This window comes from Euphorbia lathyris, chromosome 4 (assembly GCF_963576675.1).
Source record: "Euphorbia lathyris chromosome 4, ddEupLath1.1, whole genome shotgun sequence".
In the NCBI taxonomy this organism is placed as follows: domain Eukaryota; kingdom Viridiplantae; phylum Streptophyta; class Magnoliopsida; order Malpighiales; family Euphorbiaceae; genus Euphorbia; species Euphorbia lathyris.
In genome coordinates, this window is record NC_088913.1 from 36,278,304 (window position 1) to 36,290,921 (window position 12,618).

At 43.7% G+C, this 12,618-nt stretch overlaps 1 non-coding gene across 1 annotated transcript; it reads left to right on the plus strand.

The window, feature by feature from the left end:
• Positions 1 to 747: 747 nt before the first annotated feature.
• On the plus strand, positions 748 to 854 carry LOC136228121 (small nucleolar RNA R71). The gene has a single exon (XR_010688455.1). It is a non-coding gene; the product is annotated as a small nucleolar RNA R71 (small nucleolar RNA).
• Positions 855 to 12,618: the final 11,764 nt, after the last annotated feature.

The following is a 12,618-nucleotide window of genomic DNA, read 5'->3' on the forward strand; positions in this document are numbered from 1 at the left end:
TCTTCCGTATGGCTTGGAAGACTTCCCTCTTTGCGGGATGGAATTGATTTAGCGAGTTGTCCAATTTGAATCTCTAAATTATGGATGCTGGATGATTGGTTTTTAATAAGCTGATCGAATTTATTCTCGATCCGTTTAAAACCATCGTCGTGATTACTTATTTTTTCGCTCATAGCATCAATAAATTTGTCGATTTTAGAAGATAAAGTGCTAATCGTGTCTCTGGATTGATTTTGATAATTATTAGTACGATTTTGATTAGCATTAACATTATTGTTATTATTATCTCTCCAGTTAAAGTTAGAATGATTTCTCCATCCAAGATTATATGTATTGGAATAGGGGTTATTAGTTTGGTTTTGTCCTTGGACAAAGTTTACCTGTTCAATTTCACTCATACCTTCGTAATCCACATCCGTTCGGATTGGTTGACCATTAGGATCACACGGTGCCATAAACCTATCAATTTTGTGCGACAAGGCAGAAAATTGGGCTTGCAACATCGCTACTGGATCAAGATTCACTATACCTTTAACTGATGATGTAGTTGAGGATGATGGTTTCGCTGATGGTAGGTGTCCACGTTCCGCGGGCCACATACTGCTGTTGATTGCCATTTCCTCCAAAAGTTCTCTTGCTTGGGCAGATGTTTTCTTCATGAATAACCCTCCAGATATAGCGTCCAATGAACCTCTAGTTGTAGGATTTAGTCCATTATAAAATGTTTGCATTAAAAGTTCAGCGGGCAATTGGTGGTGTGGGCATAAACGTTGAAGTTCTTTAAAACGTTCCCAAGCCTCATAAAGAATTTCACTATCATTTTGAGAAAAAGATGTTAACTCTTTAATGACTCTTGCGGTTTTTGCTAAAGGGAAAATTTTTGATAAAAATGCTTGGGCTAATTGCTCCCAAGTCTCAATTGATGCGGCTGGCATAGAAGTTAACCATTCTTTGGCTCGATCCTTCAAAGTAAAAGGAAAAAGGCGAAGTTTGATTGCTTCTGCAGTTACATCAGTAATTTTAAAAGTGTCACAAATTTCTAAGAAATTTGTCAAATGGGTATTAGGATTTTCGTTAGGTAACCCGTAAAATGTTACATTATTTTGCAACATATTAAGCAACGCATGCTTAATTTCAAATTGGTTTGCATTAATTTGGGGTCTAACTATACTGTTTGTTACATCGGCCACTCCGGGCCTAGCGTAATCCATAAGTGTGGCCATAACTTCTGGCTCGGTAATTTTAGTTTTTATTGGGGTTTTGTTTTTGTTTTTCTTTTCTTTCTTGTTCTTTTTAAGAGTTCTTTCAATTTCTGGGTCAATAGGATCTGGTGACGTGCCCGAACTTCGAGAACTGCGCATGAACTTGAAATTTCGCACGAACCGAAACTACCTATAAAACAGAATTTGAAAAATAAATATGTTAGTAATTGAAAATAAATAAGATATAAAAGTTTGAATAAGTATGAATAAACCTAGATTCGTAATAAAACACGAAAAATTTAAAATTTTGTCAAAAATTTTGGCGTTCCCCGGCAACGGCGCCAAAAACTTGTTGAGCGATTTCCGCAAGTGCATGGTATTCGCTTGTAGTAATAAAATATATCGATCCCACATGGAACGTTTTTTAACAAAACTTATTTACAATCGGTTAAATTTACTGTTAAGGTTTATAATATGGAAAATCGTTTAATCGGTTTTGGTTTTAAAATTGCTAGAATGAGAATTAGATTAGAATGTGAAGATGTTAGAAAGTATCTGATTAAAAATGAATTTGCAAAACAGGAACGTTTTAGTACTTTAGAAAAGTAAACAAGTATATTTGTTTGCATTAAGCAAAGAAAACAACTTTAAACTTTGTACGAATTATAAAGATGAAATAAATGACGGAACCTCTAATTAATAGGCTTTGAACGCGACAAAACCCTTATCCGGGATAATTGCCCTTAACCAAATTAAAACTCTACCGAGATAATAATCTGCCTAAGTGTTCAATAAAGTTTCCTTGTAAAGATTTTGAATTAAACTACGTTTTAATGAAAACACCAGCAGTCACTTTAGTGGATTGGTTACCATAAGCGCTGCATAAAAATCTATCGAATAGAACTGACTTTATTAGATGAAATATAAATTGATACAAGTTTACAGAGAACATGGAGCATTGAATTCTTCGACGGCGTGCAAGTGAACGGGTTGTCAATCCTTTCCTTGGGTTTCGTTAGAGTTTGTCAGGCTCAGGGGCGAATCCTCTACTCAATCTTCTCGCTGAATCTTCGTAATAGAGACTGGGTCGGTCCACTACCAAAATGTAAACTAAACTGGAACAATGTCTAAATGCTACTGAGTTTGTTATTATTTAGTAAACAATGTGTGTACATCATATTGCTTTTGAACAGAATCGAAATCTAACTTCTGAATCACTTGATTCGGAATTTCTGCATAAATTCTACACTAATCTCTTTCTTCTACTCATATATCACACTTTATCATTATTATCTTCAACTCTCCATCAACTCTTTATTTATAGATGTTGAAGAGTCTTGATTGAAGTGTCGTGTCCGTTGTGAAGGATCGTGTCCGTTGTGAAGGATCGTGTCCGCTGCGAAAGGACGTCTTTATCCACCCGAACGATCGCGTTTCGTCGAAAACGAAAGTGTGTAACTAGGCTTCTAAAATCTCCTGCTCGTACCGAGAATGGGGGAGCATCAATTGTACTTCGGACGAAGGGAAAAAAGGCTGAAGGACGCGTGTCACGACCGTGAATGGGGGGGCCGCGGTCGCGGCACGGAGCATTTTCGGTTTTTCAGCTCTCGTTCGTGTCCTCGACTTGACGTTATTAATTTTCGTCGTCTTTGACTCCTTTTGTAGGGCTTTTCTTCTATTTTTGAGCTCTTTTTACTCCTATTTGGATTTTACCAAATATTTATGTACCTTGCACAAAAGAAACATATTCGATAGTAAAAGAATTCTAAATAGGTATGAATAGCATAAATTCGTAGCAATATTGATGTAATTATTGATGATATTTTAGGTATATTTTGGGCTTAACACTGGCGCAGGAGGAAGTCAAAGGAACGATCAAACTCTTCCTGACGGATCTGCAAGCCATGGGATAAATCTAGGCGGATCAGATATCCCAAGGCGACCATGGTCGAATCTCTCCTTGGGTGGATTGGAAGGGCGAAAACACAAAAAGCGTAGAAAAGAGAAAAGTAGGCGGTCCGAATCGCCTTCGCCCCGAAGACCAAGATCCTCCCGCAAAGGCAGATCACCCCCATCTACTGGACGTAGACAGAGCAAAAGGCCAGTAGAGACACCACGTTCAAATGGGCCACCACCACCACCACACCAAGGGAATGAGGGGCACATTCCTTCAGGAGGCTCTAGAGGGGGTAGCGGTCAAGCTCCCCCGGGAGGACAAGGTGGAGGAGGAGGAGGTGGACGTGGAAACGGAGGCGGACGTGGAAGCGGAGGCGGACGATCACCCTCGGATCCGTCTTCGGGATCCAGCTCTTCATCTTCTCCAAGTAGATCTCCACGGAGGGGCCGCCCAAGGGCGGGTCTGGAGAATTTTGACGACAGAGTTCGAGCTGCGGTGCTCCGCATGAATGAGGAGAATGCCAGGCATAACCCATTCGCCAATAGAGATTCGCCCTTCACGGCTTGGATCGAGGCAGAAGAAACGGATAGGCATTTTAAAATACCTAATCTCCCAATATACACGGGTGCTGACAACCCAGAGGCCCACGCCAGAAAATACCGAATACTGCTTCGCCTCAACCGTGCAACTGAACCAGTGCTATGTAAAATGTTTATCACCACGTTAGGAGGTCCCGCTTATGACTGGTTCCAATCTCTACCTCCTGGCTCGATAAACAGTTGGGATCAACTAAGCAGGGAATTTTGTGCTAAATTCGCCGGCTGTATCCCTCCAGTGGTCAAGTCACGGAAGCTTTTTGAATTAAAACAGAAGGCTAACGAATCTCTTCGAGAGTACGTAAATACTTTTAACAAATTGTGTATACAAATTGTTGATGTCGATATCTCCATAGCGGTGGAATCTCTGGTAAAGAACACAACCTGTAAGAGTTTACAGGAGGACCTGATTAGAAAGAAGCCCAGCAGCATGGCAGAATTGATGGAGCGCTGCAAGGACTTCATGGAGGTGGATGACATTCGTCGCGAATCACTATCTCCGCCTAGAAAGGACAAAGGCGAATCTCGCCACCGAGATAGAGAAAAGGACAAACACCAAGACTCCTCTTCTAGAGGCTGGCGAAGGGGTTCAAAGAACAAATCAACGTTTGTCACGTCCTTCACGCCTCTCAATGCCTCTAAGAGTGAGGTGCTCATGTGGATAGAGAACAGCCAGCACAAACGGAGCATTTCATACCCCGAACCAAAAGGGGGGAGTACACCAACACTGGTAAAAATCCTAAAAATTATTGTAAATATCACAGGAAAAATGGTCATGACACAGATGCATGCTGGGAGTTAGCCCGAGAAATAGAGCGTCTCATTAAGAGAGGCAAATTGGATCGGTTCATCCAAAATGATGGCAAGAAAGGAGATGGTGATAGATCCAGAGATGACCCGAAGAAGAAAGGAAAAGGGACCATCAATGTCATAGCAGACGGACCTGGGTACCAACCAGTACTGAAAAAGGCAAAGACCACCGCTCTTGACAGGGCATCACTGAATCGTCCCTTTGCAGATGTAGGTCCAGAGATCTCTCCTCATGCAGATGCCTTGGTCATTACTATGATAGTGGAAGGCTGGGAGATGAAAAGAGTGATGATAGATACTGGGAGTTCGTGCAATGTCATCACAAGAGGAGCATTCGCCAAGTTAATGGTAGACCCGATCCAGGTGAAAACCACCATAGTAGACATCCTGGGAGTGACAAGACACACCATTCGCACGAAGGGCCAAGTAACGTTAGATTGTGAGCTAGCAGATGACGAACAAGTCTGGAAAGGCGATCAAGAATTCTCTATCCTGGATGGTCAGTTAGCCTATAATATGATACTTGGGCGACCTTTTATCTCGGAAGCGGCGGCCCTTATCTCCATTCGCCACTTAACTCTTTACATCCCCACGGCCAAGGGAGGTGTAATGATCAGAGGGAGTCAAAAAGTAGCTCAGGAGACATATTCTGCCTCATTAATGATTCGCCCCTAGTAAAAGGAAGAAGACGAAGAAGAACTCGTCACAATGGCCTTGGGCGAAACAGAAATGTACCTCATGGCAGATGAAAAGCAGGTATGGATGGCTAAAGGGCTCAAGGGAGAAATTAAAGAAGCAATCACCAAGGTTCTCCATGAAGCAGAAGACGTCTTTGCTTGGAAGGATGAGATCCTCCCCGGGATTAGTCCAGATGTGATCACTCACAAACTCAACATCGACAAAGATGCAGTCCCGGTTGCCCAAAAGCGGAGAAACCATGGCCTAGAAAGGCAGAAGGTGATAGAAGAAGAAATCACCAAGCTCCAGCGGGCGGACGCCATTGAAGAGGTACTTTATACACAATGGCTGGCGAATGTCGTTCTAGTGAAGAAAGCAGGCGGATCCTACCGCATGTGTATTGACTTTACAGATCTTAATAAAGCTTGTCCAAAAGACAACTACCCCTTGCCGTGTATCGATATCCTCGTAGATGGAACCGCGGGACACGCTATGTACTCCTTCACTGACGTGAAGTCCAGCTATCACCAAATCCCGATGGAGCCCTCCGATAGAATCAAAACCTCGTTCGTGACTCATCAAGCCACTTATTGCTTCAAAGTCATGCCCTTCGGACTTAAGGACGCAGGTGCAACCTATCAACGGATGATGAACAAGATATTCGCGGAAAGCAAAGGTGATAACTACTCCGTCTATGTAGATGACATGATCATCAAGAGTACCACTGTGGAAAAGCATGCAGATGATGTAAGGGAGGTACTGGGCGTACTCCGGCGTCACAATATCAAACTGAACCCAGAAAAATGTACCTTTGGTGCAACGTATGGAAAGTTCTTGGGATTCATGATTAGCCAGAAAGGAGTGAGCCCAAATCCTGACAAGGTTAAAGCCGTTCTAGAGATGCAAGCGCCACGGAATATCAGGGAAGTGCAACGCCTTAACGGGCGGATCGTAGCCTTGGGCAGGTTTATCTCTTATTCGGCCCGCAGATGCCAACCCTTTTATGAGGTCATCAAGAAGCAAAAGGCGTTCGAGTGGAATGAGGATTGTGAGAAAGCCTTCGAAGGAATCAAACGGTTTCTCACAGAACCGCCCTTAATGAGTCGGCCCTTGAAAGGTGAGGATCTTTATATGTATGTCTCAGTTATAGATAAAGTTGTTTGCACGGTCATGATAAGAGAAGAGGACGACCAACAGTATCCAATTTATTACGTGAGCAAGGTATTAAAGGATGCTGAAACCAGATACTCCAAGCTTGATAAAATGGCATTGGCTGTTGTCACCACAGCAATCCGCCTTAGGCCATACTTTCAGGCTCATACTGTCATAGTTCGAATAAACATACCCATGAGGAAGGTATTGCAAAAGCCGGACACTTCAGGCAGATTGATGGAATGGGCAATCCGCCTTGGAGAGTTTGATGTACGATACGAGAGCAGATCAGCCTTGAAGAGTCAAGTCTTGGCAGACTTTGTGAATGAATTCACAGAAGAAGGGATGAATCTCCCAAGAGAAATCAGGTCGAGGAATGGACGATGTACACAGACGGGGCTTCCTCGGTAGAAGGAGCAGGTATAGGCATCGTAATCACAGGCCCCCAATATATAAAGCTAAGGTACGCAGCAAAATTGGATTTCATGGCAACCAACAATGCAGCGGAGTACGAGGCATTAATATTGGGACTGCGCCTGTTGAAGGAAATCACTCCTGAGCGGATCGTGATCTATAGCGACTCCAAGTTGATGGTCAACCAGGTGATAAAAAACTACGAGGTAAAAGATGAGGTTTTAGCCAAATAAGTTGCCGAGGTTAAAAAATTGCTGGATCACCTTGAAGCTAAAGAAACTAAGTGGGAGTTGATCTATGTACCACGCGGTTCAAATACCGAAGCAGATCATCTAGCTAAAATGGCTTCCAGCAAGGAGAACTGGGTGGATCCGCAATGTCCATTCGAAATTAAAGCAGCTCCGGCCTTCGCCTCGGAAGAAGTATCTCTACTTACGACAGTAGAGGGGGATTGGAGGTCTGCCATCCGCCAGTATCTGTTAGATGGAGCACTGCCTACGGACAAGGAGGAAGCTCGGCGGATAGTCAGGAAGGCGGCTTATTTTTCTATAATAAATGATTGCCTTTACAGAAAATCTTTTATCCATCCTTGGTTAAAATGCATTTTGCCAGAAGAAGGACAGTAGGTCCTCAAGGAGTTACATGAAGGAGCATGTAGAGCCCATGAGGCATCCGCCTCCATCCTAAAAAAGTCCAGGCTAGCAGGATTTTATTGGCCCACTGCAGAACTTGATGCACAGAAACTGGTGGAATCTTGTCATAGTTGTCAGATTCATGAGAATGAATCTCATACTGCAAAGCATCTCCAAAAGCCCATCCTGGAAGGTCGACCCTTTGCCCTCTAGGGAATTGACATCATTGGACCATTTCCTCCTACTCGTAGACAAAGAAGGTATGTGGTAGTAGCCGTAGATCACTTCACCAAGTGGGTGGAAGCTGAAGCTGTCTCCTCCATCACAGCTGAAAGAATGGTAGAATTCGTCAAAGATAATATCGTGGGAAGATATGGCATCCCACACACGATCATCACGGATAATGGAACGCAATTCAACTGTGGTGAGTTCAAAGCTTTCTGTGAAAAATTGGGCATTTTAAACAGATTCGCCTCAGTGTATTACCCACAATCCAATGGTATGACTGAAGTCACGAATCGGACAATCGTAAAAGGAATAAAGAAAAGACTGGGAGAGCATGATAAGAAATGGGCGGATCAGTTAACAAGCGTCTTATGGGCGTATCGTACTACTCCTCGCACGGCCACAGGTGAAACCCCATTCGCCCTTTCTCATGGTGTGGAAGCAGTAATCCCAGTCGAGATATTGGTTCCAAGTGACAGAGTTGCATTCTATTGCGAGGAGGACAACGGTCAGAGATTAAAAAAAAGCCTTGATCAAGTGGAGGACAAGAGGGATAAGGCATATGTGCGTATGGCGGCTTATAAGCAACGGATCGCATCTTATCATGACAAAAACGCCAAACTTGTAGAATTGAATGTGGGAGATCTTGTGCTCCGCAAGGCCGACAAAATCCAATCAAAAAAAGGGAAGGGCAAGCTAGGGCTCACCTGGACTGGTCCATACCGCATAGTGGACAAGATTGGGTTCGCCACATTTAAAATCCAGGACATGGACGGAAATACACTGCCACGCACTTGGAATCTCCAAAATCTCCGCAAGTACTTCGCCAGAAAATAGAATGTGAACAAGGTCTTGAGTACTCTTTTTCCTTTAATAAGCTTTTTTTCCATATGGTTTTTCTTGTTAAAGGTTTTAACGAGGCTCACATATAAGACCCTCTGGCTGTAATAAAGCATATTGTCTATCAAATAAAAAGCAATTGTTCTATTGTCCGTATTCTTTTTTAAGTATTTAATGCAGCAATATAAATATTCCAGTCTCAAAAAGAGGGGGGCATCCAACGCTCTCCACATTAAAAAGTACTGCTATCTCATAGCTACTTTTTCTCCTCAAAGATAGGAGAACATTCTCATGGGCGGATCCATCTGTGGACGATCCCCATTCGAGATAGAGTTAAAACGTTCCTTGGACGCAAGGTCTTTACACTCTCTTACTCCCTTCCCAAAGAAAGGTTCACAAAACCTATAGGCGGATCACTTCACCTCAAAGATAGGTAGCAAGTGGATCCCTAAAGGCAGCTTTACTTCCTCTAAAGGAATAAAACAGCTTCAAACCTTCACAAAGGTTCACACAATGGAGTATGGCTGGCCACCTACTCTAGAATAAATCCAAAAATCCTATATATATCTTTACTTGCGCAAATGTAAAGGTAACATAAATAGCAAACACAAGGATTAAACATTGTACTTCAAGTTTTACAAACAAAAAATAAAACATCAAGTAACAACATGAGCATTCTCCTCAACATTCTTCTCGCCAGAAGCACCTGCTTGAGAAGCTTCCTTCTCGACAGCCCCGGATACATCCACCAAGGTGACCTCCTTTTCCACGGAAGGTGTTCCCCCAGGAAGAGGGGTGCCATCGGTTATCGGCTCCTCACCAGACTTCGGAGGCACTTCCTCGAGGTCCGCTAGCTTGATGTTAGTGGTGGCAGGTTTGCTCTCTTCAACGGGTCCCTTCATCCATTTCCGAACATAGTCACGGAGGTAGTCCTTGATGTCCGGAATTTTGTTAAATTTAAGAACATCTTCTGGGTCTGGAACGGTGAACTGCGGATATGTGAAATCGATCTCAGGATGCGCCAGTGAGACATACGCCATGATCAGTTCGCCGTAAAAGAAAGCTTGCTCACCAGCCATGTACTCAGCTTCTCCTACAGCATTCTCATACTCCTTGGAATCTGCCTCAATCTTCTCCTTTAGCCTCTTTATCTCGGCGTCCTTAAGGGCCATGGCAGACGTGGCGGATGCGATATTCGCCCTGGCATCAGCTATTTCTTTCTCCAACCTTTCTATGGTAGCCTTATCCGCCACGCCTTGAAGGAGCTCAGCTTCCATAGCACATATGCGAGTATACATCTGTCAAAGACAAACAGTTTTGTCAAAATGAAGGAACAAAGGAACAAAGATATAACTTTTTCTAAAAACCGGGAGAGTCATTCCAGCAAAGGGATCTACCGTAAGAAGCTCCGTCTTTCCCCTTTGAGCATGGATTGATCCTGGAATCTGGTTCTGATTCCTCTGTACTTCGCCCAGCTGACCCAGAGCCTCATCTAGGTCATTAATAACAGATTCATTCTCCAAAGATCCCTAGACACCATACTTGGCGGACCAGTATCCGCCTAGGTCAGGCTTCGCTATCTGCACGAAAATGTAAGAATCAAACCTTGGATTCCAAACATAGCTAACAGATAAGAGATAATGACAACCTACTTGTCCCATCTCCACCACAGGCATGGCGGATCTCATGGCATCCGCCATAATCTTCGGACCACCCGAAGCTGCTGGTTTCCTCCTTTTTAGAGGCGGATCGACCGCTGTATCCGCCGGACGTTTCCCAGTATCCGTTTGGGGATTCGCCATTTGAGCTTTCTTACGAGCCTCGTCCTCTATCAGCTTCCTACGCTTCTCTACAAGAGCGTGATTGGCCTTAGATAAACCCCTGCCAGGGACAACAACAGAGTAATCAAGGTTCAAAAAGAAGACGAAGTTACCTTGGTCAAATTGTGTAATCTTCGAGTAAATGAACTTGTCCCCATCCTTGCGAATCAGGGGAATATCGCTCATCATGAAATCTAGGGCATCAGCATATGTCCAGGCATCCGCCTTGACACTTTTCATGAGCTCCGCTACCACCTCATCACTATTCGTCAGAATACACATATCTCCCGCCATATGTAAAGGTTTGGAATTCCAATATGATGGGATGCCTAGAGATTCGCCCTCATTTATCTTCACATAAAATAATTTTTCGTCCCAACAATGGACGTTGGACATTTTGCCACTAAACGGCGAATACGCTCCAAATTTTGCAAAAGTGAGAAAAGACTCCGAATTTCGCTTTGACGGTTTATGAAAGGCTCTGAAGATACGAGGAGTGTACACTACTCCCAAGTTCGAGGCAAGATATAAATCTAAAGCTATGTCTAACCAGCCATTAGGATGTAATTGGCTAACCGTAATGTCAAAATAAGCAAGGATGTCCGCCATCATCTTGGGAAGAGGCAGTCGAAATCCTCTTTCTACGTGACTAAAGTACACTGTCAAGAATCCGCTTGGCGGACAGGCGGGTCGTTGATGAGTCTCCGCCAATTGGGTCTCGTAGTTATTTATCCATGGGAATCTACTCACTAGATCCGCAGCACTCATACGAGACGAAGTGGACTCCGCTCGAGGTTTCTTTTTCCTAGGTAGGGTAGAAGAAGAGGCCATCCTCCGGGAAAAATGCCTGAGATATACGGCCGGAGCGGTTCCGGTGATTGGGATTGAGAGGTTTTGTTTACTACTACCTAAACGAGTTCGATCGTGATTACACGCCGAGTCGAGCAACTCAGCTAAATCGGAGTTAACCGTACCTTCGGAGGAGTTAGAATTTTCCGACGAAGAAGACGTCCAGCTAAATACCACCTCGGAAGGAGAGGACAAATTGAAAAATTCAGAGGTGGACCCAGAGGATGAAGAAGAACTTCTAAACATTCAAAGCACAATATACAGAACGGAAAGATGAACTTACATGAAGAGTAGAAGATTAAAAGATTCTGGAAAAACTCCGAAGAAGCTTTGCACAGAAGTCGCAAAAGAAAATGGAGACGAAGAACGAATGAGGGAGAAAGAGAAAAGGGAAAGAGAAGAAGGCATTTTCTCTCTCCTCGGGTGATGCGTTTGCCACACGTGTCACTCCATGATGGCATCGAACAGAGTGCTCATTAATGCAGGTAATCATGACGGCGCGCAAAGAATCTCAAAAGCCCTAAAGGACTTTAAAGGAACTTTGGGGGGGCTTTTGATAACATCGTGATATTATCCCAAGGATCAAAAGGGATATTCGCCCAAAGAACGCCACGTGTTGGCAGCCTGGTACGGGAGTTCCACGGCGTATCGAAGTAAAGAGATCCGACGGGCGGATAACCTAGGACTCGCCAAAGGAAACCCATTAGTGAACCTGTGAGGCGGATCTCCCTCAGCTCTCAATCCGCCATAAGAACGGCTGAGCCGACCTTGCAATAAAGATCATTAATGAGCTATCAATTAGCTAACTGCCAACTTAAGGGTAACTAGTAACCGCCATTAATGGGGCATTGATGGAGACTTTCTAGTTACTGAGAGTTACAACTTCAAAACTATATATAGCCTATGTCTCAGGCTATCAAGGTACACGCATTCATCTTTACCCTTTGTCAATTCAGTTTGCACTCTTGTTCATCCTTACTGACTTTGGCATCGGAGCTTCCCCCCGTCGAACCCAACGACGCCCCCACAGAGACGGAAGCTGATCAGAATTTCTCCTCAAGTCATCAAATCCCTAAAACACTTCGACTTAGAGACTTCGAGTGGGGGTGGAGTGAGACATCTGATATCACACAATTTATCATAATCCATGGACTAATCAAATGCCACCTCCTCAATAATATCCATCAAAGGCACGTGGACTAGTCAAACGAGACTTCAAGGACACACACATTCTTACCCGTATCCGGCGCCATGATTCACGAAATCATAAATACTACCATTACAATTGTTTCTGGTTGATAGTAGGCCTTCACCATTAACTGGCTGACACGCCAGTCCCTTCTCACAGAACATGGTTTCCTTATGAATACAAGGTACACAATATGGTACTCTATTCATTCTCATCGCTCACGTAAACTTTATATATTACTCAGTAGTTATTCTCATCACTGACTTAAGTATCTGAGTGGGGTCATTGGTCTTAGGACCATCTTTGGCCATTTT